Genomic DNA, 27,468 nt, shown 5'->3' on the forward strand with positions numbered 1-27,468 from the left:
CAAAACTTGAGAACTGTGGTTTGTTTAAACTATGGGTCAGGAAACTAGGCAAGACCAGTGCCACCTACTGACCAAACTGTATAAGGACGTTATGCATACTGAGCTTATTCAAACCATCAGAAAAAGCAGGACCAAATGATATTCAGTATAAAACATTCCCTGTGCATGCAAAGCAGGAGAAGGCTGGGCTAGGCTAGGCTAATTCTAAAATTATTATTTTTACTGACCGAACTGCGGTCTTTTTTTTTTTAAGGTAGAATTATGTACAAGCCTTAATTGCTATCTAGAAGAAGAACCATACAAAACTTCTATAGTTGCTGGCATCCATCTGTTTTGGGAGACAATGGAAAGAGTGCTCCTTCAGGGGCGTGAAGTCAAACCACTGGAGAGTTAAAGCTCCTGCTGGGGCTGTAGAGACCAATACAGAAGAGACATGTTTTGTTGCGGCTGGGGCAGATGAAGGTGTCTGGTTGTGCTGATGCTGGTGTACTGTGGTGTATCTCCTTTCTGTTGTCCTCCCAGCGGTCATTCCTCCTTTGGTCACTGGTGGGCTACAGAACTTGACTGATTGTCTTCCGTGCTGTGATCATCTGCAAGGGATTCCCACATGGTGGGTTAATGTTGCCAGCCTCCATGTCTCATTTGCAAACATCTTTGTAACACAGAGTTGGTCTCCCAATGTGGCCTGGTGCTGAAGCTAGTTCCCCATAGAGCACATCCTTGGAGTTCCTGCCATCTTCCATTCACTAGACATGACGAAACCAGCGTAGATGTTGCTGAGACAGGAGTGCGAACCTGCTGGGAATGTGGGCTTGGGAGAGCACACCTTTGCTTGAGACTCTATCCTGCCATGTGATGCCCCAAATCTTCCTGATGCAGCACATGTGGAAGGCGTTGAGGCATTGCTCCTGATGGGTGTAGGTTGTCCAAGACTCACTACCATAAAGCAGCATGCTCAACACGCAAGCCTGGTAGACCTTCATTGAATAGACCCAATAGAACAGCAGCAAAAAACTTGGGAAGCAAAACATAGCAACAAGCAAAATGATAACCCTCCTACGTGTCCAAGACATAAGGAAATATGCAGCATCTAAAAGAAACACCCAATGATGGATATAATAATTTATTATTTTTAAAAGCTCCAGAAAATATGCATTTAGGAATAATTCTAATATTCTAAATTAATTAAACTTTTCTTTATCCTTTCCGGACACCTATTCTTTTCTCTCCATAAGTAAAGAAATACAGTCCAAGTGTCTTGTATTCTGCCTTGTTCTCTACCCCTTGATTAAGATCCTAATTTAGCCAGCACAGCAGTATACATAATTTGGATAGCCATTCTGCCTCAGACAGGCACTTCTGAGACTTCCAATATTGGACCAAAATTATTCGTGCTGTGACGGCCCTACTGAGAATTAATTCTTTATCCTCTTTAGCAATATTTTTCTTAATGTAATTGGGAAGGTAAATTAAAGGGTCTAGGAGTAAAGTATACCCTGCCATCTCCTTTATGCTTTCTTCTGCCGTCATTAAAATAAAATAAAATTGTACCCCTTTTGAATGTATCTGCCACATGTGGAAAAATTCACCCTTCTGGGCTCCACATGCCCAACATTTTCATCATTTATTTTGAAAGCAATTTCTTCCTATGAGGTAACAGGATCATTACTGGTTAAATTGACATGTCTATGGAGAGCTCTTCATAGGTATGTGAAAACCTTGTGCCATTTTTTTTTTTAAAGTTAACATTAAGTTCAAAGCCAGAATTCTTACACTTCCTTGAATATAAAGTGTGGCATTAATGATAAGAAGGCCTAGGGCATGGAGCTCAGGGCACAAAGGAGCTCGGTTAAGAGTCCAATATAGCTCTCCCTTCTCTATCATGATTTCTGGTTGGGTGCCCAGTCATCCCTGCTGTGAGTTTTGTCGTGGATGAAGTGTTCACTTCAAGCATAAGCCCTGCCCATTCCTCACACTAAAGCACTGAGCAACCACCACCTCCTGTCCAGGTCTAGACACAAGGCCCTGCTCCCATATCTGACAAGAGTGACTTTGTGTTGAAGGTATGAGTAAAATTCCGGGGCATCTCCTGCTGAAAGGAAATGCTCAGATATGGAAAACTTGGGCTGTCATGTGGGAATGGAGGGCAATGATAGACCCTTGCACCTTCTGCGTGGAGCAAGCAGGATTGCACCCAGAGTTTGTCGTTGACCAAATTCCCAGGAACCAGCTATGGACAAAACTGGCAGCAACATCTATCGACCACCGTCTTCTTCTCTGATTATCAACCTGCATACAATACCTTCTTGAGAATTAGGTTAGATAATAAGGGGTTAGTTTCCAATCCGGTTGCCACCACTATGGGGTAAGACAGGGCTGTTTGCTTGCTCCTGCTCTGTTCAATTTTTATATTAACTCGCTAGTGGCTAATATGGCCAATGCTGCTTTCCATCCTCCAAATTAGCAGGCCGAGCTTTGAATGTCCTCCTGTATGCGGACGATGCTGCCCTTTAGCTATCTCCCCCATTGGGCTGAGGAGGATGCTTTGAGCACTTCATGAATACGAAATCCAACATGAGCTCCAACTTAATTATGCCAAGACCAAATAATGGTCTTTGCTGCTCGACCGAAACTCCATTCATGGTCGATTAATGGTATTCCCCTAGAGCAGGTTAGCTGCTTCAAATACCTGGGCCAGGTAGTACGATCAAACAGGTCTTTCTTGGCACACAGAGATATATAGCCACAAATGCATCTAAAGCAGCCTTGCTGATTAGATCCCTGTATGCCAAGAAACAGGCACAAACAGTGGAAGTTGCCCTGAGACTCTTCCAAATGAAAGTCCTTCCACTACTACTGGTGGGCATTGCTTTGGGTTCACGTAGAGATTTTGAAAGATTGGAATCTATCCAGTCGCAATTCCTTAGGGCCATTCTCAGGATCCCCCCTTCCGTTGTGGGTGCGGTCATGAGACTAGAGACCAGCTGCCAAGCCTTTAGGTATGTGGCCCTGAAGGCAAAATTATGGCTATGGCTCAAGTTACGCTTTAGACCGGTGGGTTTGGCCCCCCTGATACTGAAGGATAATTTTAAATCACCATGGGAAGGGGAGGTGGAGGAGGAAGTGCAGAAGTGCGGACTGTCCTCCCTTTATATAGAGTCCATGACTTGTAGACATGCTAAAGCGGTGATCACTCAGAGATTGGGGGATATCGCCAGACACGAGGACATAGCCCGCGTGAAACCTGGGATGTTTCTGGGGGAGCAGGTGTATCGGGCCGCACCAGCCCCTTACCTGGCAGATATCCACTATGTGGAATACCGCAGACTTCTCACTGCGGCCAGACTGAACGTTCTTGATTCGGCGGTTTTGAGGGGAAGATTTATAGGAGTTCCATATGATCAGAGAACGTGCCATTGTGCTTTAGGAGAGGTAGAATCCACAAAACACATTCTACTGAGTTGTCCCTTTTATAACGATTTAAGGCAGTATCTCATAGCCCCATATTTATCCCAGTTTAGCTCTCGATTAAGAGAAAGGCAGGTAGCATATCTGCTGAATAAGCCCACTGGGAAAATAGCCTTATCTGTGGCTAAATTCCTCTTCCTGGCGCTCAAGTGTCGGAAGCGCAAAATCGAATGTCTCGATGTGGGTTATCTGTATGAGGTTTACTAGTGCTGTCCTATTTTTAATTGTGTATCCCTCTGATGTTTTTAGTAGTTCTATAATTTTGTATGAGAAATGTTTTTCTCTTCTTCTGACTATCGGTCGAATAAAGGATTTGTACTTGTACCCAGAGTTTGTCATTAATGTTCATCAACTTATTAAAACAGGGCATAAATGATACATTATGTTATTGCTACTTTTAAAAAATACATGGGTAAGTTTGAATTTTTATGTCAGTCAACTGATCTATCAGTTATGGTACCACTTGATGTTCAGCACAGCCAAGAATCCTTATGAACTTGTGGCAAGCTAAGTTTTATTCTGTTGGGTTTTTTTAAAATCTGAAATACAACTCATTAATAGTCTTTGCCATATCATAGTGCACTGTTGGGTATTATAATTGGAAAATGTTGAAACATAAAAATTATCTTCAATATATTCATTTTCTAACGTTTGTTACTGGCTCAGAAGCTACAAAAAATTGTTTCTCCTAGCATTTTTCTTAGAAGGTATGATTTATATGAAGGTCACCTGCATTATTTGTATTATTAATTCAAATAAATCTAATCTGATAATTTTTCCATGGATAATTACAGATGGTGCCTAGCCTGCTCTTTGAACGAACTAGATATTTTTACTTTTGTCATCTATGCTTCCATTAATTTTATAGGTAGGAGCTTGTCTTAAGCTGAAGGCTTTGTTGTGCATGAGGAAGCAATGGAGACATACAGCAAGGGACTTTGTGCAGATGTTCCCTCCATTTCTGCTTTTTGCTTACAGCACATTACCACATTAAGAAAGGGAGAGAAGCATCTTCTCAACTCCCTTGCCTCCACCTTCAGTTAATAACAGTTGTGCCCAGGATTTCTTGTGGACCAACATTGTAATGGGTATGAGCAATTATGCATTAGAAATTATTTTTTCCTGAGTTCTCTTACTGAGGGTAATAATATAATACAGTAATAACCATCTTCTACATAATTATCTCATTAAATACAGGAATTATCTCAATAAAATGGGGCGGGAGTGGGAAACCCAGTTAAAATACGTAATCCAGAAGATACATTTGAAACAAAACTAAAACTAAATAAAATAGACATTTGTGGGAAAGACGCATTTATCCAGCTGGGAAATCTTGTCAGAACAAAAATGTCTCAGTTGTTTCTAGGAAGTGCTGATAGTGGGCGCCAGTCATATCTCGGCATATCTCTGTGGGGCAGCCACCGTAAAAGCCCTGCTCTGAGGGTCTTTGCCTTGTGTACCACACAGTTGCATCCTGCTCTTCTGCATCTCATAGGGCTTTGACATGGGTAGGACAAATATCAGATGGGAAAGTGCTCCTTAAAAGTCTTGCAGGCTTCCCCGGATTTTCCCTCCCTCCACTCCTTGAGGAGGGCTTTGTGTGCTGTTGATGGTCTTACCACAGGGTTAGCCACTTTAGGTGTGGCTATAGCCATTAGCTATTGATTCAGGTTTGGTGTCTGCTGGTTGTCCGCATCCTTGTGCAGTACTTGGCAATTGGCTTTGAGGTTGCCACATGTGGTACTCTACTATCTGTTGCTAACCATTGCTGTTAGTGTGGTTGTGCATTGTTTCTATCTCTCTCCATAATTGCCCTCTATCTCTCCTCTCTGTGCTATAGGTAGGAATTACTGTGCTTATTTGTGCTTTGTAGTAAGTACAACAACACCAAAGAATTGAAATAGGGAAATGTTAACTGTCTAAAAAATTTACAAGGGTAGTAAAATGATAATAATATATGTGGGGGGTACATAAATTTATTTTTAATAATATATGCAAGCAAAAATGACAACAAGGGAGAAAGGAATAACTGGTTAACAGCAAGTCTATACGACATGTACACCATGCAAGAATGCTTGATGTAGCTAACATACTATATAGTTACAATATGCCTGCTTTTTCCCCATGATAAAATGTTGTGATTCTGTTCTTCATTAATCTCTTCTGCTCAGTCTCTAGATGCCTTGGGGAAGTGAAAATCTGTTCTCCTCTGTTTGGAAAGCTTGTAGTATTACTGAATGAAGATTTATTTCAAATGGAGGGGAGGGAGACACCAAAATCTGAAGAAGCTGTACACTCTTGTGCAACCCAATATGTTTATTTTAAAAATAATTTAAATAAATTAAAAACTAAGATTTGAACTTCCTCCTTTTAACACCTCTTTTTATTTAAAAAAAAACAAGAAGAAGAAGAAGAAGCACCCTCCACATATAAGAGGGAAGGTATTAGTAGGTTTGGTAAACCCAAAGTGGGTGTTTGGCTAAAACAATCCAGTGAGGACTTTGGATGCTCAGTAGCCACAGAATGCTCTCTGACTGTTGAAGTGTGGAGGGGCTGGAATCAATGGGGGCATGGGGGCATTTCCTAGAAGAAATGCTGGCTGGCTGAAGCCTGGAGCAGGAGCACTCCAGGTCACAACATCTTGTTGCAAGTCCCACTTGACATGGCTAATAACCATTAACAGAACTGTTTTGAATTTGTGGGTGAACATTAATGCTTATGAAGAGAGGCTGTGGTAGAAATCAGGTAGAAATAAGACTTCTTCCACAAAGAAGTTCCCAATGCATTTATTCTAAGTTTGCAATCTGATCATTTGTGATCAGTTATATGTACCCATGCACCAGCATTCAGTGGACAAGCTATGTGGACATAAGAGTGTGTGTGGCTGAACTTAATTAGTTTATTGTTTAAGTTTATATTATATCCCACTCCCCCCACCCCAAGTGGAGTAAACACAAAATAATCAGCTAAAAGACATCATAATGTATAAAAACAACACTGTCCGACCCTAAAACAACGCAGTCTTATATTCCCTAACTTTAGACTGTTAATATATCTGATCAATAGCCTGGTTGCTGCTTGAAACACAACTGACAAGTTGTTTGTGTGAATAGACCTTCTTTACCTTGCAGTGCAGCAATATTAACCATACCAACACAAATATAAGGGGAGAAAGATTTGATATGCCTGCCCACAACCTGGTGCGTATGGGTTTTTGCCACCTCTTCCCTAGCTGCAGGTAGAGCACAAGGATGGTGCATCCACTGGACTGTGAAATGTAGAGGCACAGTGGAATCTCTGGTTTTGGTGCATCAGTAACAGTTCTAAGAGCTAATTCATATGTGAGATCAGCAGCATGGTTGCTAGGACAGTTGGGTTGCAAGCCAGTAGATGCAAAGTAGCTATGAGCTGTTCCAAATTTTCCTCCTCCAGTCACATATCAGCAGTCATTCCAATCAGCTATAGGGGAGGGAGAGATGAGACTGCAGGGCATCCCCATACGTTTTGCTAAACTTTGCTGAGTTTTGCAACCTCAGCTGTGATCTATAGCAGCCATTCCATCAGGATGTGTGAGAGGGAGAGTGATGGAACTGCAAAGCCTCTCCATTAGCTCTGTTGAAACACCAGGAACTTTTTACTCCTCTGTGGGATGCCTTAATTTATTTTTTATTTTTTGGGCTTAACAGCAGGATAAATTGCAGGTGACTATTATGATAATATGAATCAAGTATTAGAATGACTCACCTTCTTTAAACTGCCTTAAAAATATTACTGTTGATTCTAATAGAAACTATATCATTTTTAAAAAAGGTATATTGTTTAGATCTCTTAGCACTTGTCCCCACACCCACCCACCCACATAAAAGTGTGTTTCCTTTTATTGTAATAGCAGCAATGTATGATAAAATTTGCTTTGGCTTCCTGTTCTCACCCTCATTAGTTTGCAATCTTGCCAATATTTACTTTGACATTGCTGTTTATTTACCAAAGCACCTTTCATTGCATTGGTCATAACATCATTGCTAATTACATACACATTGTATTAAAACAAGCACTCTATATATCATTTGTTGTTTGTTGAACCTTGCCTAACCCTACGTAAGTGCATTAAAACATCAGGAACACATCTTCAGAATCTCATTTGAGAGGGGAGTAAATAATCGTGACAGCTATGACTCAATAGCACACACAAGAATATCACTCAGTTTTCCCAGAGGGTTTTAACATATTGCTAACTCTTTACCCAGCAGTTCATCAATGTGGTGTGTTTTCTTTCCTTTTAGACAGAAAATGTTGCACACTCCCCACTGCTAATGTAGCTAAAGATATGGTGGAGAATTAAGTAAATTGACAAGCTTGGGTGTCTAGCGGTGATGAGCTAAGTTTTTCTAATACAGTTCAGTGGGCAAATCACCTCACTCCCTAATTATTCCTCTTATGTGGATCACAATTTGTGTTTCATATATGTTACATTTCTCCTTGCTAATTCTGCAAGATTGAAATTATTTTATTCTTGAAGCCATTTTCCTGGGGTAAGCAAATAAATACTGAACATATAAATACTGATAGGATGCATAGGAGCACAGGAAGCAGCCTGGAATTAAAAAGACCATCTCATTCAGAATTGTCTACTTGGGCTGACAGTGGGTTTGCAGGATTTGAGACAGGGGTCTTCTCAGCCCTACCTGGAGATGCCAGAAATTGCACTTGAGGTTTTCATACAAAGAATGTTCTCTATTACTAATCCAGTAGGGGAGATCAACTCATGTATAGTTCTGCGTATAGGTCTATTTTCTGTATCAAGAGTCGCATGTAAAACAGGAGTCTACATACAGTGGCATGGTGGGGAGGGTGGAGGGGTGCCTTCATATAGTAATTAGGGCTGCACATGTGGCTACTGGCATTGGATAAAGAATGGTACAGTGTCCAATGGGCACTGAGGTCAGCTGCACATCCATGATCAAATGTGATGTAGCCAATACAAACCTCATTACCATTGCATGGTATAGAACAACAAGAGCTAATGTGATGCCCTCCAGATGTTGTTAGACTACAATTCCCATCAGCCTCAGCCAGCATAGCCAATGGTCAGGGTGAAGGGAATTTTAGTTCAACAAATATTTGGACATCTACTCCTGGTATAGAAGTTGGAGGTGCTTTTTCTCATCCACATTGTGATGCAGGTAGGAATAGGTTTTTTTATGTGTCAGCTGAAAGTAGCCCTAGCTTTCTGAAATATCCTGTACCCCTTTTCTGGCCAACTGAATTCCTCCTTGTGGACAGTATGATACATTAGCTGATGATACAGAAACCTTTATTTGAAAAATGTGCATTTGAAGGCTGTGAACTGATAAGGGCATTTATTTGCAAGTAAGTTACACTGAAAGAAGGAGAATTTACACTCTGATAAGCTTTTAAAGACCAGGCTGCAAGACAACAAATCTTCCATTTCCACTGGAATTATTTTAAAATGTGCGGTTCTGGACTATAAATGTCTAGCTCAGTCGCCAACAACAGTCTGTCTGAACTGAGAAATAATCCTGTGAACACCAAAGGCATATAGCATAATAGAAATGCTGACAGACTCTTAGTCACAGCGGCACACAACTGCTGCATGAAAATAATTCCTGTTGTTCAATTGAATCAGAAGGGCATTTGACCCTCACAATGAGTCAAATACAAAATGTAATGCAATCCCCAACAGGAGCATCAGTATTAATGAAACTTGACATGTGATCAAACGGCCATGGCCATTTGACCCCGGAGATGAGTGAGAGATCTATTGTGTCTAATAAAGTTGGCAGGGTGTCATTCGTCACCCTAATCACTTTCTTTCTTTCTTTCTTTCTTTCTTTCTTTCTTTCTTTCTTTCTTTCCTTTTCTCTCCCTCCCTCCCTCCCCCTCCCTCTCTCTCACACACACACTCACTCAGAGGAGAATTTAAATAATGTAGATTGGATACCAGTATTCATGCATTTTGTGCAGTTGTTTCTAGTAAGGTAGAAACCGAGACAGTGTACAGTATTACTGTGGTGAGCCGGTTTACTGCAATACAACAACAGTAATCTCCCCACCATGACGAAGATCACCCCACCAGAAAGAAAAGAAAAAGGGTGGGAAGAGAGAACATGAAGAAGAAGAAGAAACAAAACATGGCAAGCGAGATTAGGCAAAACTGGCAAGGGTTTCTTTTACTGTCCATACACTGAATTTGGTTCTACCCTGCAAGTTGGAAATGGCACTCACTTTTTTTTTTTTGGCTGTCTTTGTTGATAAATCACAAACCAAACAACTATGTATGTGGTTTACAAAAATCTATTAACAATATTGTATGACATTTCAACACCTTCTAATACATGAAGTCTTAAATATTATATACAATGCCAAAATAATAATGACATGCGGCACCTCAGTATCTCAAAGCCAAACGATCCAAATATTCCTGAAATAAGTCCATGAGAGGTAAAGGTAGAGGGACCCCTGACCATCAGGTCCAGTCGTGTCCGACTCTGGGGTTGCAGCGCTCATCTCGCTCTATAGGCCGAGGGAGCCGGCGTTCGTCTGCAGACAGCTTCCGGGTCATGTGGCCAGCATGACTAAGCCGCTTCTGGCGAACCAGAGCAGCGCACGGAAACACTGTTTACCTTCCCGCTGGAGCGGTCCCTATTTATCTACTTGCACTTTGATGTGCTTTCGAACTGCTAGGTGGGCAGGAGCTGGGTCCGAGCAACGGGAGCTCACCCCGTGGTGGGGATTTGAACCGCCGACCTTCTGATCAGCAAGCCCACAGCATCACCTAGTTCCCTAAGTCCATGAGAACAACCCCTCTATGTGTATACTTGTGCTGGTGCAATCCCAACAGAACTCTGACGAGATTTCAGCCTCTGTTTCGTGAATCTTCTTCTGGTTGGCACGAAAAGGAACTCAATGCTCCACCAAATAGATCAGCTCCAACCTTAATGGCACTTTACTCTTTTTTGAGATTTTATTTTTATTTTTTATTTTTGCTGTCAGGCAAAAATAGCTATTTCCCAACAGCAAGCGTTAAGCAATGTTTGTGTCAGTTTTTAAAATTTTGCATTCTTAGTAGTTTTTTAGCCATTCTCTAAACAGATGGCAAAGTACTAGGAACTTAGTTGTTGGTTTCCCTACTCCACCACCCTTGCTTTTTAAAATGTACAGTTGCAATTGTAAGTTTAACCCATTCCCTGACCCCCCCCCCCTCCATGGTAGAAATATTTGGAATATATGACTGTGTCACTCCAACCCTCACTCCCAGCCCTGAGACATTTTGTTGAATGAAGCAAAGGAGAAGATTGGATCCCGCTTCCATGTTCAGAAGCTAACTGGGCTGGAAAGCACCCCAGAGCACCCATAGCTGAAGTCCGTCCTCTTGAGACCTTGCCACTGCTTCCACACCACTCAGCCTGGTCTGCTCAGATAAATGCAGCATCCGTGGTGCCGGACTGCATCCTTTTAGGCTAAACATTGTATACACTGGCTGGCATCAACTTCCCAGGGTTTCACTTTGAGGTCTCTCACATCCCTACCTGGAGATGTTGAGCATTGAACTTGGGATCTTCTGCAGTACTTATAAGTCCCTATGTCAATGGTTTTGAATTTTGAGAAGGAGCAGGCTATAAGTCCAGTCTATCAGTCAAAGCTGTCAGTGCAGAGCTTTCTGCTCTAGGCAGAGGTGATTCTTGTCCTCACTATGTTGAAGCAGCCTTAAACACAAAATAAATTCAGGACATCAGGGGAATTGGGTGGACAGCTTCCCTAGCACAGGCAAAGTATGCTTAGGTCAGGTTTGAAGGAGAATTGAACAGCCATGCATTTTTGTGTATTCATGTATATATTTGTATGCTGCATGCTTACAGACACATCAGCATGTGTATCACAGCATCTCTTATCTTCACCTCCTTTGCATTTTTGGTTTTCAGGGAACCACTGTACATACTGTGCTTTGCAGCTCTTGAGGGCTGAGGATGAGGTCAAATGGCCAGGTTTCTTGATCAGATGTCAAGATGCATTACTACCATGTCCTCTGTTGGTGCTGAATTACGACTTGCATTTGACTCATTTCTAGGGTCAAAATGTCCTCCTCATTTGATCAGATGGCAGAAATTGTATAATTTGTATATATCCCTGAGCCATATGGGCTCTGAGTGCTGCTGTAATGTGTTTTATAAAGGCACAGCTGTCTGGGTGACTTATTTAAAATGGGATTTTGAAGTAGTGTTCTTGCTATTAAATGTCCTCATTCCAGGGTTACACAAGGTTTATCTGTTAATAAATAGCATTTAGGGCACTCATTTTGTAATCACAATAGTTTTGCTAGTTATGAAGCATGGGCCATTGCAATAGAACTATGTTTGGTAAACAACCAATAACGTAAAAATAAATAATGGCATAATTAACACCTAATGAGGATGCTGGAAATGACTGTGTGTTTGTTGCAAACCAGACAAAGCTTTCCCCCCTTTAGCACTCCAGATTATAAGAAGTGCTATAAACACTTTAAATAAGTTGGGAGATACTGTATGCTCCATCTCCCTAAATTTTCATTTGATGTTTTGCAATAAGACGTCAGTAAAGATTTGGATATAAAATAGAACAGGACTACAGGCAGATAAATATAGCACTGTTAAAGTGGTCCACCCACCACATCAAGGACCGAGACAAAGTCTACATCATAGCAACAAAATGCATTCAGAACTGTGATAGTTTTGGAACAATGTAGCCTGCAAAAAGAGCTAGGGAGTGATGCTTTGAAAACAAAAGTATTTTTCACTTTGCTGTTTGGAGAACCTAGACCAAAGTTTGTGCAGGATAGTGTCATTGACTTCATGGACTACAGGTCTCAAAGAGGTGGTGAAATTCAGTTACCTCTCATTCTTTGCCTGTGAAACAAGGAAGCAGCAACACAGAATGTACTGGTTCGGACACGTTTTTAAAAGTACTGATTTATTTATTTTTTAACACGAGGCAGTACTGTGATGTGACTGCTACAAATGGAATCTTAGGCAGTGTTAACAGAAGCCTAGTGTCCATTTTATTCTGCTCTTGGTCAGGCTTCATGAAAGCACTATGTGAAGTTTTGGGCTCCACATTTTAAGAAGGGCGTTGATTAACTAAAGCATGTCCAGAGGAGAGTGACAAAAGACAGAGAGCATTTGTTATTTGTTGCTCCACCTTTGCTGGAGGTATTTATGTCATCTGTCAGAGATGCTGTAGTTGCATCTTGCAGAGCATTTTCTGCATTGATCAGGAGGGCTGAACTAGATGACCTGAAAGGTCCCTGCAAACCCGTGTGTGTGTGTGTGCGCGCGCGCTTGCTTTATAGTGCATGTTATGCCATAGGATGATCACTCTGTGGGGAGGTGTGATTAGTCCCGCCTTCCTGAAGTGGTTCCATGGTATACATATTGGGGAAAATATGAATAACCAAACCAAGCCGTTATGTCATGCTTGGGGGCTCAGGGATAAAACAATCAAAAAGTATTTCTGTGTGGCTCGCATGCATATCTACCCCTACCAGTTTTTGGCCAACAGATAGGGTTTTGCTTAAGAGATCAGGGCTATAGTAAGGAGGAGAGAGAAGAGAGGCACATCAGTGCGTCTCCATGCTCTGTTTATAATGCAGTCTCTTTTAGACAAGATTTTGGAATGCATAGGAAATCTACCACTTTTTGCCATGGATCAGATCCATAGATGAGCTGTGGGGAATTCAGTCCAGAGAGATTTTGATGACAAGTGGGATCTAGAAGCAATTTCATAGAACCATTTAATTGTAAATTGGAAGGGACGCCAAGGGTCATCTAGTCCAACCCCCTGCAATGCAGGAATCTCAACAAGAGCGCACGTGACAGATGGCCATCCAACTTCTGCTTAAAAACCTCCAAGGAAGGAGAATCCATCAACTCTTGTGGGAGTCTGTTCCACTGATGTTTAGTCAGAATCTCTTTTCTTGTAACTTGAATCAGGTCCTAACCTCTGGAGCAGGGATCTTTTTTATTATTACGTTATTTCAAAATATTACAACCCAATTTTCAGCTAGATGCACAATTTCCAAATTGGATAATGATAAAATCATTTAAATACCATGATCAGTAAAATAAAACCCAGACAACAGCTGATAAAAAATGTAAAAGTGTAAGAAATAGCATTAAACAAAATTATCCTAGTAAAAACAGCAATTAACGGTGCAGTCCTGTGCAGGTCTATGCAGCAGCATGTATTACTGCGATCAGCAGGACTTCCTCAGTTGAAAGTGTTCATGTACACTCTTAACTGGGAGTACATGCTGTTGAATTTAACAGGACTTACTTTTGAGCAAGCATGCTGAATATGATCTGTTAACTGGTCAGTATGATTCTAATCTTTAGCCACTAAGCTAGGAACTAAAATGCCTGGGGAAATAAGCAAACGAAAAGCTTAAATCTGTTACTTACCACTTCATAGGCAAGGCACTCAATTGACCTCTCTGGAGAAGAAGTTCCACAACTAGGGTGCCAGTGCAGAGAAGGCCCCTCTCCTGTCAGCATTTGGCTTGCCTCTAAAGGCAGGGGCACCAAGAGCAGGTTTTCCACATACCTCAATTTTCAAGGTCTGTTTGTGTACTTTTCTCAAGTACATACTTGAGAAAAGGTAAGCTTGGGAGCCCATTCTCCACTGCAGCATGTGGGGAGTAGAAGCTCAACCCTTTATTCTCTAGCCACAACCCCCCACAAAAAAGCTCCCTCTCACCCCAAAATTGATATTAAAAAATCAATTGCCATCAGTTTTTTTTTTTTAATATCTCTAATTGCTATGCAGGAGAACTTCTTTAACTATCATTTATCTCTAAGTTTTATAGTAGCCACAGTTTATACCCTTGAGGGATGCTGTGGGTGGCACTGTGGTCTAAACCACAGAGCCTAGGGCTTGCCAATCAGAAGGTCAGCGGTTCGAATCCCCGCGACAGGGTGAGCTCCCATTGCTCGGTCCCTGCTCCTGCCAACATAGCAGTTCAAAAGCACGTCATAGTGCAAGTACATAAATAGGTACCGCTCCGGTGGGAAGGTAAACAGCGTTTCTGTGCACTGCACTGGTTCGCCAGAAGCGGCTTAGTCATGCTCGCCACATGACCTGGAAGCTATCTGTGGACAAACGCCAGCTCCTTCAGCCAGTAAAGCGAGATGAGCGCTGCAACCCCAGAGTCGTCTGCAACTGGACTTAACGGTCAGGGGTCCCTTTACCTTTATACCCTTAACATTCAGTTATACCTTGCAAAGTTTATAGCTGGGGCAATTAGAATAAGATCCACTATTTGGCTATTGATTTAAAACCCTAAAATGTATTTTATATAACTGACTTTATAAAAATTCTTTGTATATCATATTGTTGTTTTATTGCTATGGCCGATGGCTGACGCAAATAAAGATTCATTCATTCATTCAATTATACCCTATCACCACCTGCTTTTAAGAGTTCTGGAGGAAAAGTCCATATTTATCATGATGATCAGATGTGTATCAGTTTTGTAGGCCTATTTATATTTTACTCAGAAGTATCCTCCAGTATGTACTCCAAACGTAAGTGCACTAGGTTGCCTTTGCTGTGTATTCCTTTACAGGTATACTGCAAAGGAAGCCTGCGTTTTATTCAGAGGAGTTTTCTCACAAGAAAATTATTATAGCATCCCTTCTTTGGCAGTCTTTTTGTTCAGAAGAGGGGGACGTCATAGATAATTTTTGTATAGTCAAGGTTGAGGTGGCATTAAATAGAGGAGAGTACTATGAGCAACATGCTTCCATATCAACCTACATGTCTTCAGGAATTGCCCTATAGCTGGACAGCGGTCCCTGTGAATGTATTGTGCTGATTCATAGTTTGAGTCATTTCTGAGAAAGAGCAAGAAAGAGATTTAGCAAGTTAGTGTGTACAGAAAGGAGACAAATATGGGCCGTAGTATTTAGTTCAGCAGGGTGGAGTATGTGAGAAGTTGCATTGTGGCAAAGACAGACGAATTGAAAGGGAGAGTAATTGCTTCCTTGCTTTGTCCTGCTCATTTTAATTCTAAAACAACCATTTCAGGCAGCTGAATCAGTCCAACCAGAAGCGGGAGGAATTTCCTCTTCCTTTGACAAAAATATTATGTGGTGCTGTAGCTATTCTTTCGTTATTATTTACATACAGTAGAAGCTGAATCTTGACAAAATGGAGGTGTTGATGATAGGTGCCTCACAATTGGACAGTATGTTATACTCACCCTGAAGAGGAATTATGTAGTTGGGGGCACTCCTAGATTCAAAGTTGTCACTTGAAGCGCAGATGACTTCAGTGGTGAGGAGCACCTGTTCTAAGCTCCAGCTCCAAATGTTCTGAGACTGGAACATCTTCATCACAGCTAACTATGTCCTTGTAACCTCCCACGTTGGGTTACTGCAATACGCTTTATATGAGGCTACCCATAAACACGGTCCAGAAGCTACAGCTGATGCATAGTGGGGCAACAAGGTTGCTTTATGGTGCCCCATAATGTAGCACTGATCACCTAGGAGCCCAAATTAAGGTGCTGACTTTAGCATATAAAGACATAAACAAATATTTGAAGGACAACCCTTCCTAATGCATTCCCTGAGATTAGCCTGGGAGACCCTGCTAGGTGAGGCTGCCAACAGGTGGTGCTGCCTGTTCGGCAGTGGTGCGAGAACAGGGCCTTCTTTGCAGTGGCACTCTGGTACTCTACAAGTACAGTCGTTTCCCACAGTGGCTGCCTTTCAGCATCACCTTAAGGCATATTTATTCATTCTGGCATTTGGAAGTTAATGCAGAATTCAAGTCTGTGTATGAATATTAGTGTCATTATTTAAATAATTGAAGTGTTTTGCTACATGTAATGTTTTAGGTTTAGTTTTTAAGAATGTTATTGTTACTGCTTTTTATGTGACTTTTGTAGATAGCTGTGGGGTCTAGATTGATGAAGGGCAGTCTTAAAGTTTGACAAGCAAACAGTGGTAAGTTCATTTGTCTGCTGTAAGGGCTTGTCTGTAGTAATTTATCTGAATCTGTGGCGATTTATGACATCTCTCACTTGAATTTCATCTGCTTTTTCTGCAACCCCAAGTATCTGATATGCATAGTCTACACTATTTCCAGATCATGTCAATTTTGCAAGTGCTTATTCATACATTCTGTCCTGTCTCCATATTAATCTGTGATTAAAAAAAATATCTGCTGGGGAGTTCATATTTAAATATGGATTTAAATACTATTTTAATTCAATGTATGCATTGTTTCTAATGAATGCAAATGTGTTTCTAAACACGTTTTATGCTAAAACGTGCAGCTTTTATGCATTTTGATATGCTGGTGAGTGTTTGGTTTTTTTAAGCACAGAACTGTATTGCAAAATTTGGAGAAGTGTGAAATCTGAAGAATAATTTTGGTCTGCTTTGTGTATTGGTCCGGGAGGTGCAACTTTGGTCAATTCTCCTTAAAATGCAGACCAAACAAAATTCTCCTCCATCCGCCGTGTGCACTAACAACATCTGGGAATTGTTTTAGCGTGGTGTTCTGCACAGGAAACTATTCTTTTGGTTATCTCATTATATACAAACAGCAAACAACCAGTGAAGGATACTGATGGCTACATATATTAAAATAAAAAAGCATAACATGAATTAGGGACATGTTCTGAGATATCCTCAAAAGTTCAACTCTCAGACATTTTAAGTAACATAACCATGTCAGATGGATAAAGGTCAAAGCAGCCTCTGATGACTAGTTTTGAAGCCCCATTCTTTGTGAAGGGGGGAACCGAGGAAAGGGTTGCTGTAAAAAATCTGACAGTCTAAGGTTCTTCAAATATTGGACAAACAAGAAATGTACAGGAAGTTAGACTTCTGAAAGGAGCAGGTAGTCAAGCTGAGGAAGAAGAGAGGAAAAGCCAAGCATTAGGCATTGCCAGGACTAAAGAGGATTTGCCACAATGACTGTGTTAGTGTCTGTGTCTAATAAGATCTGTCTGTGTCAGAAATTTGGCTTAATAAAGTTTCAGTGAGTGGAAGTGAACTGACCCATGTATATTCCCTGCAGGGTGATGGCACAGTGCTCTGAGCTTGTTGCCACCTCTCCAGATGTCACTAGGATGCCACTTATGAGGAAATGCAACCCCTCCCCTTTACAGTTTAGGACTCATGCTGAGAAGGAGCAAATTGGGTAGTACAGGATGTTGGTGTGTGATTATGTAATTGAATAAATGCAGCATCTGTTGTGTGACTGTGCAGTAGTTTGTTCAGAATGGGAATTTGGCTGTTAAGACTTGGAACAAGTCAAGAATAAAAGTGCTTAGGCATTTCATAGGATGCCTAACAAAGATGCACGTTCCTTTCCCCTGAGTGTAGCTTTACATAACGGCAGGGTTAGTTTGAGCAGAGTAAAATGTAGGGCAGCTACTGCATAATTCACTGCGGCATTCTTTCCTTAGTTATAGCTGCTACTCTCTCCACATGAATTGGTTGGGATCACAATGCATCTCGTTATGGAATCATTACACTGAGGTAGGACAGATTTCCTCATGTCAGCTTAAGTATGCTCCAAAAAATAAAAATAAAAATAAAATGTTTGGGTGACAATCCTACACATTAGATGTTGCAGCTGTCACCTAATGGGCCTGTTGTCCTCCACCCAGAGTGTGCAGTTTCCGAAGAGGGATGCTCAAACTGAGACAGATGGAGGAGAGGAACCCAGAGGCCAAAACAGCGCATTAGAAGAAACTGAGTTTGTTACTGATTCTGAGACAATGGGAGGCAACACAACTGTAGATGTTGATTTTCATCTACTACGATACTAACATTCCTGTCTTCTTCCTTGAGCTACAGTATTTGGGGGGGGGGGGACACCATGAGGCTTGCACACTCTATATGCATGCAAGGCAGTAGTAGCCTTCTGCCTTAACAGAACTGAATATTCAGGAAAGACAAAAATATTTTCATTGCCTATCCCAGCCTTGTAAAATATTTTCAAAGATTAGCCTGGTGACTATTTTTAACTGTCACTCCTTTTTTTTTTGTTTTTTTGGAGCAGGGAGACCGTCTAAGTGATCTGTTCCTTTTGGGCTCAAAGGCCTTCTGTCAGAGCAATGCTGATATTTCTGTTGCCAAACTGTGCAAAGCAGCTACCTGGCCTTATTTATTTATTTAATTTGTATACTGTCCTTCACCCAAAGATCACAGGGCAGTTCACAACAGAAAAATGCAAAATCAGGACACAAAACACATAATAAAACAAAAAAAACCCAAACCAATAAACCCATAACGCCGCCGTTCCCAAAAAAAAAAATAGATGTAAAATGACATTGAATGTTAATCAGCCAGAGGCCTGGTTAAAGAGAAATGTTTTCACCTGGTGCCTAAAAATGTGTAATGGAGGTGCCAGGTCTGGAGAGAGCATTCCACAAACGGGGAGGCACCACAGAAAAGGCCCTTTCTCATGATCCTGCCCTCTGGACCTCTCATGGAGGAGGCACACGAAGAAGGGCTCAAATGTTGATTGCAGGGTCCAGGTCACTTCACATGGAGAAAGGCAGTTTAGACCTTCCATGTTTAGAAGCACATGATGCCTTGCCTGGGTCTGCAAGAGGTGATGTAGCTATAGACGGAGCACACCACCCACAACACCTCACTGGCCACTACTGTAAATACCAATCTGATAGGCTCTAGCTCCACACATGCATGCACATACACATACCCTACATTTGGTAATTTTCTAAGACAATGTTGGGTAACCTGTGACCCTCTAGATCAGGCATAGGCAAACTCCGGCCCTCCAGATGTTTGGGACTACAATTCCCATCATCCGTAGCTAACAGGACCAGTGGTCAGGGATAATAGGAATTGTAGTCCCAAACATCTGGGGGGCCAGAGTTTGCCTATGCCTGTTCTAGACAATGCTGGACTCCAATCAGCTGTGGTTAGGGATAATTGGAATTACAGCTCATCAGTATCTAGAGGGCCACGGGATTCCCATTCCTAGTCTAAGATAACCAACAATTTGCAATATTCATGCAAAGTTTAATTCGTTATTTTGTTGTATAGATAATAGAGAAGATGGAGAACCAGATTTTTTTTTATTTAAAAAAGCTCACTAATATCCACATTTACACAAAGTAAAGCCAAGCCTAAACCGGGAAATGCGAAAGATAAGGATTAAGGAGCAGCCTTGCTGCTTTCTCTTGTACTCATGCATTAAGATATCCTTTTCCCCCATTGTAGGCTTTTCTCAAATGACACTTTAATATATATAATGTATATGCAATGTTAAAAGAGCAAATACAGAGAGGACCGGTATCAGTGGACTACAGGGGACATGCTGATTAATATTAAAAACCTTTCTCAGCATGATGCACATTGATGCTATCATGTACCATTTAAAAAATGAGCAGTATAATGTTATATTCATTTTAATGGAATAAAGAGCCAGCATACATCATCCCCTCCCCACCAAAACGAGTAATACTGAGCTGAATGTGAGTACCAGTGAAGATCCAAGCACCTGAATTTTGCATGAGCTCTTATCTGACAATGGAATTTTTAAAGCACACAGCCAAGGAGGCATTATTGTAATTTAGTTTGAGAGTAACGAAGGTCTTGTTAGTAGAAGCATGCATGGCTTGAGTGCAAGACTGCTATATTGTTTAAATAGGGCAAAAAGATACTTTAGTATGAAAGGAGAATGAATGCTGTTTTCCCATGATGACTGCTGGTGATTCTTTCAAACAGTATTATGGAAAAACTTAGAAATGCAGATTATATAACTGTATGGCTCCTAGAGCCTAAATGTACAGTTTCTCTTCTGTGTTTGTTGTGGTGTAGCAAAATAGCATCTTGCACAGTTGGGTATGACTTAAGAAGCAGCATTCGATGGTACTTTGAATTCCTTTGTGGATACAGATTGTTTCAAAGAGCTGAATTCTGTGTATGAATGTCATAAGCTACAGTTGAAAAAGCTTCATGAGAAATCAGATGTGAGTAAGAAGTGAGGCTCGCTGTGTGTGTGTGTGTGTGTGTGTGGAGAGGGGGCCTACATTTTGGTGAGAATGGAACGAAACAAAAATTTCAGCTGGCACCAAAACATAGCAATCTTTAGTACCATTGATGATCTTGCTGCAAAATTCTTCAGGCAGCTTTAATATGAAAGGTCTTGTTTAAACTAAAATATGGACCCACAAATTCACAAAGTCTATAATCAGAAGTTGAGCTTGAGAGACACTTGGAAGCCATGAAAAAGTCTTGCCTGCTCAGCCAAGTGGGTGAGGACTCATGCCAAGCCGAGTGAGATTGCTTCTCTGGAGTGCCTCTGAAACCTAGCATGGAATCAGAGGCTAGACCACCTTTTGCTTTGGGGTTGGACAATTGCCATAAGTATTTTCACTAAAATAAAAGATACATTTACCAATGGTGAGCTGGCTACTACATTTGTAGATGCTAGGTAAAAATGCTACTGGTGAGCTGGCTCATTCTGCCTTGTATTGCTGTAACTCTGATGAGAAGCAGTTCTCTCACAAAGTGACATGATTCCTACTATAACTCTGAGCACCTTAGTGATGGGCAAATTCCCCTCATCCATTTGAAATGGGCTATTGATTATATTTTTATTTCTTCACCACGGTGTCTCAGAGAGGGTTGTGGTTTTCAACCAGTGTGTCGTGGCACCCTGGGGTGCCTTGAATGGTGGTCTGGGGTGCTGCAGGCAACACTGGTCTGCCCCTCTTTCCTTCCCTCCTTTCTCTGATGCTCTCTCATGTCTCTGCCTTCCAAAGGCTTGTGTGGCTGTTTGTTGCAGCAGTCCTGGCTATGAGCTCCCCAGGCAAATGGTGCCTCTGGGGGTGGCCAGAGGGTGCCCGTTGCCAGGTGCTGAGGCAGCCTCGGAGTAAGCAAGCAAGCGGGCGAGGGAACCCAGCCAGCCAGTCCACCAGCCCTTGGCATTGGGAATGGATTGACAACTGGGAGGCCAGCAGGCAGGCAGGATCTATGCTGCCTTTTCTTGTGCTTGCTGTGTGCAAGGCCTGGCTGGGAGCTGAAGGGGAGCCTTTTTATGCATAGGCTGTATATATTTTGCTTCAATAACAGGAGCAATAGCAGTAGAAGTGAAACACTCTATGATATAGTAGAAATATTGTGGGTTTCCCCCCCACAATAAATCAGGAATGGCTCAGGTGGAGACAGAATTTTAAATTTAGACAGTGCTGGTGAAGTGAGCCAAGGGGAACCCACTTGCATTTCTTGCAGAAACTTACAGAATCTTCAAGCTTATTAGCCAGAACCTAAATTTTTTAAAAATAGGTTTTTCACTTGTTAATTCTTTGCAGCAAAAACAAAGCAGAGCTGAATGAACCTGTCAGTGAATTCTGGGTAAAATGTAGGGAGGAAATTGTGCCAGATCTTAGTTGGGAATTTGAAGTGAATCTAATCAGATAGTGTTCAATAGAAACACAATCTTCTAGGAACAAGAGGATATTGCTGTAATGAAGATGAGTTTCAAGAACATCCCGCTGGATGAATTAGCATTAGGAACAGACCGTTTTTCAGGGTGTTTTAAGAACCAAAGCTTTTTACATGCAAGTCTGTAAGCCTTTGTCTCTTCCATTCTCCCTGCTCTCAACATTACTCCCTCACCTCCCTGTACTTCTTGAAATGGTTGCTTGTGTTTCAGTCGCCACCATCACACGTGTCTGGGTTTTAACGTTACGTGTATGTGGAGAAGGGGTGTGACTTGTAAGGAGCAAGTAGAAAATATGTTTGTTTTATTTTTTAAAGCCATTTTTATGGAAATCTTGAGGGTCCATGTTGAAATGTTTGTGGGGGCTGCATATGATTATGGCCATAGGTTGTCTAAGAATTGGACGTGAGATCTGTGATGACATTGGACACAGCAGAATTTTATTCACTTGTGTTGCTCGGAGTTGGATCTTTCAGTTCAAATGTTGTCATTTGAGTAAGTTTAAGAAGGGTATTCATTTGGATTCTCTGCCCTTCCTCCCAGATCAGGCTATAGTCTGCTCATACCTTCCTGAGTCCTGGATGACGGAGCCATAACTGAATGTGTGTTTACACCATCTTCACAACAGGAAGCTTAGCTCTCAGAAAAGGTTACTTGGGAGCCATTTACTTTAAGCAGGAAAGCATTATTTTCCACTTCAGTGTTTGGATGAAGGCCTGTGCAAACAGGAAGAAGATGTAGCGGAGCAAAATTGACCAAGGGAATGCACAATTACATGTAGCTCTTAGATTACCCCCCCCCCCCATGGCTTCCCCCTGCTTTGTGGAAAAATATCATTGGGAGGCTTTAATTCTAAGTGGAGGGCTGGCAAGGTAGGTACAAGAGGGCTGTTTAACTATTTTCTGCTCAAAACTGCATGTGGAGGAAATTATTTGGGACCCATATTGGGGGCTGATTTTGAGCAGACAAATGGCTTGAAGAGAGGGAGCCGCACTTTTTAATTGTATTTAACTTTTACAAACATATACAATAAAAGAACCCCAGACTATCCTCCATCTCAACTGCTCTAACAATAAAAATATGAACTAATGAATTAGGGGTGGGGGAAGCTGGAAGTATATGTAACCTGCGGTTTGGTTTTAATTTCTTGATGATTTTCCACTTCACAAATGGATTGGGGTCCACTGTCTGTTTCCAGAAAGGCATCGCCAGAGGCCATTTAAATTGATAGAACACTCTGGGTTCCATATCACATTAATTCACCAGGTTCCCTGTGTTTTCCCCAGGATCTGAATACTCTGAACATTACAATAAACATGTGCATCCGTATTGACCACTTGTTGATTTTACCTCTGTATTATTTATAACTTCTCCTGAGAGGAAGCACATAAAAAGCATTTAATAGGCATATTTGTTTCCCTACAAAAACATGGATCGTTTGCTGTCAGTGTTCATCTCTTACTCATTGGGGTTTTTGGTGAGATTGGGTTGTCTTTCAGATGGTGATTGTTTCAAGTCACATTTTTAAGTTTCTGTATACACCAGAGAAGGTATGGGGGGGATGTCTTCACCTGCTACGTTACCTGATTTGTTCCCCATGCATGCAACCCCCAAAAGACTCCTATTCAGTGAAGCATGCACAATGGAGGTCTCAAATGTATACACTTCAGCTTATTGTCAGCTTCCATTTTTAAAGTGGATGGGCACTGGTTTGGGGGAAAATACATCACACAGCAATATTTATCAAGAAGCGACAGGAGACATATGGATTGGGGCTAATACCACATGTACAGAGCTTCAAAACCAGTGGTGGGAATGCCCTGGAGCCAGAGTAGTATGTACATAGCCAGAGTTTCCCCGTTTTAATGTGAAACAATAGGCCATTAATCCAGTGTGTCAAGAAGAAGAGGAGGGAGGTGGGTGGTGTGGGAAGGTTTGGATATCACACTTTAAAGGTCCAAACCGAGCCATTGCAACTTCGAGTTGAGGGGGTTGTGTCAGCCATCCTTGCGGTGGTGCTGGAGTTGTTACTAATCCCTCTCTTCATGCCAAAAAAGCTTTTTTTTAAAAAAATTCCAAGTTAGGTTTACTGTGCTTTTTTTGCTATGAGCACTTCACCAGTCATTAAAAAAGGTTGTTTATATATAACTCTAGTTTGTATACATTGTAATGGGAAAAATATGACTTGGTTTTCTTTACTAGAATTGAAATCAGAGTGAAGAGTACAAAGTTAATATTAAATTATATTTTTCTGGCTGCTGTTGTTAGGGAGCCAAGTGATCTGATTACCATGAAGATTACCGACTATCAAAGCGAAAAAGGACTTTTGCAAGTATTTCGTATTAAACCTTCAAACCTAACAGTCTAAGAATAATTATAGTAGTATTACCAGGAAATGAATCATGAATTTTGAATTAAATAGAAGACCCCTGAAATTAAAATAAAATAAAATAAAATAAAATGTTCCAAGACCATAGTTCCATTCCAGTCTGATGAAATTTAGCATCCATTTTGTAGCTGCAGAATAAAATGGGAGGGGGTGGATGTACTTGGGCTGTATTGCATTTTCCAGACTAAACTAATGAGTTTTTTTTGTCATTGACTTTAAGCATGCACTCAAGCAAATGGAATAGCTGCTCTCATTTTCAGAACAGAAAGCTGCAAAGGAAAGGAATGGGGCTGTGGGTGAGGGGGAGAAGGCTGTAATTGATTGTTAAAATATAACTACTGGTATATCTGTGGAGAGTTCTCATATCTGGTCTGCAGCCTATTTGAACTGATTTTAATAGGCCTGTGAGGGGGGGGGGAGCAAACTGGGGGAGGGGGAGAAGGAGGAGGAGGGAGGAGGACTTAAACTGGAAATTTTATTAGAATTCCCAGTGGGCTATAATAAAGATTCTTTTCGCACAATACAGAGACTGTTTACAGTGGACAATTTAGTTTCCTTCCAACAATTATGAGTGAAATTGAATCTCAGGAAATGTTACTTTTCTCCAAAATTAGAAATAACAATAAGGATACCCCTGAAAAGTTTATGGAGTGGGTAGAGGAGGAGGCGGATAGTGTTTGGGGAGCGCCATTAGTCTTTGAAAGACAGTTTAGTACATTTATTTAAAGAACTTTAGCTGGCTTATAAACAAAGCATATCCTCATGTAGTGATTAAAGATTGAACATTTCCCCTGCAGCTCTGCCTATGAAGCATGGAGATGGGATGTTCTGCGTTGGGGGATACCGCTGACAAGATTCCAAAGAGCATTTTCCGTGTATTATTTGTGTAAGAGCAATGCAGGTTGATCTTGATTTTGTAAATGGTAATTAAATTTAGCATGAGGTGTTTCTTTGTGAATAATGTAAAGCTTTTGGCTAGCCATTTGGGAGGCACAGCTGTGCTGTGTTTACTTTTGCTCCTATAGCAATGATAAATCCCATCCCTTATTATACAAAGGAGAGTGATACACATCTGACAAGGGTTGCTCAGAAGGAAGTGTGTGTTTATGCTTCCCTTCCCTTCCCCCTTTTTTTGTTTGAGAGAGAGAGAAAGAAAGAGAAAGAGAGAGAAACAGTTAAAACTAATAATGACCAAACAAATTCATTTCTGTTCTAATTCTGTCATCCATCCCCAGTAGTCAATTTAATAATTCACACATGAAAGACTTGGGTTAACATAAGCTAAGATTCTCTCTCCCTCTGATTTACTGTTTTAAATCTTTTTCTTTTACACACACAAACACTTGTGAGAAGAAGGAAACTTGGGCTTTAGAGACAAATTAATGTAATGTTGGGAGATCCTCCAGAGCTGCATCCATGAGGAGCTGCTGCTGCTGCTGCTGCTGGAAGGGGAAATTGGCAACTTCATGCACTTTGCACATTTACAGAGGTCTCTTTGGATGCTGGCAAGGGTTTGGTGGTGGGAAGAGGAGAATGTGGAAGGGGAGACTTTAAACTGCTTTTCCTACTGCTTTCCTGAAGACTGCTTTAAAAATAATAATCCAGGAGTGGGGTGGGCAGGTATAAAATATTGTTTCTTTTAGAACATGAGAAATGCTTCAAAAAATTTTTTTAAAGGAAGACAAACTGTAGCACTTGAATCAAATCCGAAGCTGTGAAAAACCTGCTGTGGGTGCTGAAGATAAAAATATATATCTTAAGTTTGGGTGAAAACTGAGCTCTGACCAAGATATATAAAAGGAAGTGGTCTATAATTGGTTACATCCACAATTTAGCTTGTACAAAACTAGGATCATTTATAGTTTTACTCTTCATAAATATGCCAAACCGTACAATTTTAGGTTAGTTATAAATGATACATTATATGTTATTAAAACAGTAAAATAAGTTTAGGATTGATAAGTATTCCTCATACTTCATTTTCTGACACTTGCTTACAACACATATTTGCAGACATGTTCACTCAAGTACTTTCTCCTACACTTTAACAGCTTTTCTTAGACACACACTCATGCAGAGTAAAGTCCAACTGTGGTCTAAATCACAGAGCCTAGGGCTTTCCGATCAGAAGGTTGGCGGTTCGAATCCCCGCGATGGGGTGAGCTCCCAGCTCCTGCCCACCTAGCAGTTTGAAAGCACTTCAAAGTGCAAGTAGATAAATAGGTACTGCTCCGACGGTAAGGTAAACGGCGTTTCCGTGCACTGCTTTGGTTTGCCAGAAGTGGCTTAGACATGCTGGCCACATGACCCGGAAGCTGTACGCCGGCTCCCTCGGCCAATAAAGTGAGATGAGCGCCGCAACCCCAGAGTTGGCCACGACTGGACCTAATGGTCAGGGGTCCCTTTACCTTTACTAGATTATATGCAGATAGAGCTGCAATATTTCTTGCAACTGTAGGAGCTGGAAAGAGAAACTGTTGCAGTTATGGAAATTGCACCTGCTGTTGTTCTTTAACTGCCTAGTTACGGTAGTTCATGCTAAAGTTTCCTTACCCAAAGGCTTTTGGGCTGCTCATATAGGGGTGGAAACAAGTGTGTCAAGAGACTGGCACTGGAGAAGGAAATGAACAGGCTTTAAAGTGTTCTAGTAAGTACTAAAAGATGAACATTTTCAGGAAAGTTTGTTCAAGCAAACTATGCTCAGAACTAATTGTCCTAAAAGTGATCATGAAACTTAAGTTGCTAGTCACTCTGGATATAACTATACAATTCACTCAGTGTTTTCCTAACTGCTATATTTCTGTTAATGACTGCACAATTCATTTAGTAACACAGTTTAAGCAGCCTTGAGAAGGGCTGAAGTGAACCAGTCAGTCAGTTTTGGTTTCATTTTTAGCTCAGTTAAAAATGCTCCCCCCCCCCCAAACTTGTGGCACACATCTAGAACATTTTTTGTTGATTTCTCTTCCCTACAGCCTCACAAGTGATCATAGGAGTTCATGACTTCTTGCATTAGAATAGAGAACATTGGCTATGCTGCACTAATGGCTAAATATAATTGATCCAGTGTATTGCTTAGACTTGCTGCCAGTGATGCTCTCTAAGGCTGTTCATGTGTCCTATGC

General features: G+C 41.2%; 1 protein-coding gene across 8 annotated transcripts in view; it reads left to right on the forward strand.

The window, feature by feature from the left end:
* The window catches only part of TOX2 (TOX high mobility group box family member 2), a 230,275-nt gene that overhangs the window by 80,668 nt on the left and 122,139 nt on the right, over positions 1-27,468 (forward strand). Inside the window, exon 3 of one of the 8 annotated variants that reach the window (XM_033153274.1) lies at positions 16,412-16,469. The exons of the other annotated variants lie outside the window; for them this stretch is intronic. The gene's annotated coding sequence lies outside the window, so the exon portion shown is untranslated. The remainder of the gene's footprint in view (positions 1-16,411; positions 16,470-27,468) is intronic. 8 annotated transcript variants of the gene reach the window in all.

The sequence above is a fragment of the Lacerta agilis genome, chromosome 6 (genome assembly GCF_009819535.1).
Source record: "Lacerta agilis isolate rLacAgi1 chromosome 6, rLacAgi1.pri, whole genome shotgun sequence".
NCBI classification, from domain to species: domain Eukaryota; kingdom Metazoa; phylum Chordata; class Lepidosauria; order Squamata; family Lacertidae; genus Lacerta; species Lacerta agilis.